At 36.8% G+C, this 825-nt stretch overlaps 1 long non-coding RNA gene across 1 annotated transcript; it reads right to left on the bottom strand.

Moving 5' to 3' along the window:
- Positions 1–436: 436 nt before the first annotated feature.
- On the bottom strand, positions 437–825 carry LOC107578539 (uncharacterized). The gene is made up of 3 exons (XR_001608358.1): positions 795–825; positions 654–668; positions 437–564 (listed from the first exon to the last, which is right to left on the bottom strand). It is a non-coding gene; the product is annotated as an uncharacterized lncRNA (long non-coding RNA).

Below are 825 nucleotides of genomic sequence, written 5' to 3' on the forward strand. Positions count from 1 at the left end.
TAATGTTCTTTTTTAGCAACGTCATATGACCCCTTTAACATTTCTGTGGAAACTGGGATACATTTTTATGTTCAGGATTCTTTGATGAACAGAAAGTTCAAAAGCAGAGCATTTATTCAAAATAGGAACTTTTGTAACATTATGAATGTTTTTTAAATCCCTTTAAAGCAATTTAATGCATCCTTTCTGGTTAAAAGCACTAATTTCTTTCATTAAATTCACTTTTGAACAGTGCTGTATTTGCATAGCTTCCCATAATGCAATGGACTCGATTTAAAAACCAATGCCATTTTAAAATCTTGCTTGCCTCAATATTGTTTTTGGTCTACCTAAATTTTTTTTACACCAAACTGGAATAAAAAATAATGGAAGCCATAATAATTTTCTAAATGACAACAAGACAATGTAACACAAAAAATGATCAGGATACAGTTCTCGTCGCCGCTCCTGTTTTTGGGCGGTCCGGGCATGTTGAGCAGGACTAGTTTGGCCTCCTGGGATTTCTTAACAATGACTTCGTTGATTCTGAGTGCAGTGTGCATGCGCCTCACGTTGGACTGGTTTCTGAAAACAAAACCATCATCAACCATAAGCTCATAAACAGTTATCAACATCAGTGAGTGTGAACGTGTGCATCGCTGTCAGATACTCACAGATTTTCCCACTCTCTGTGGCGTGACAGAGAAAGAATGAAAGACGAGAATAAATGTGTGCAATGCCAAACTGAACCTAAATGCAAACCTTTGCAAATATATTTTTAAATCAAGTGACTTTTTGCCGCATGCTGCACTCACGGTTTCATGTTGAAGAGGTCTTTGATGGCCT

The sequence above is a fragment of the Sinocyclocheilus grahami genome, unplaced genomic scaffold (genome assembly GCF_001515645.1).
Source record: "Sinocyclocheilus grahami isolate Dianchi unplaced genomic scaffold, SAMN03320097.WGS_v1.1 scaffold10776.1, whole genome shotgun sequence".
NCBI lineage: Eukaryota > Metazoa > Chordata > Actinopteri > Cypriniformes > Cyprinidae > Sinocyclocheilus > Sinocyclocheilus grahami.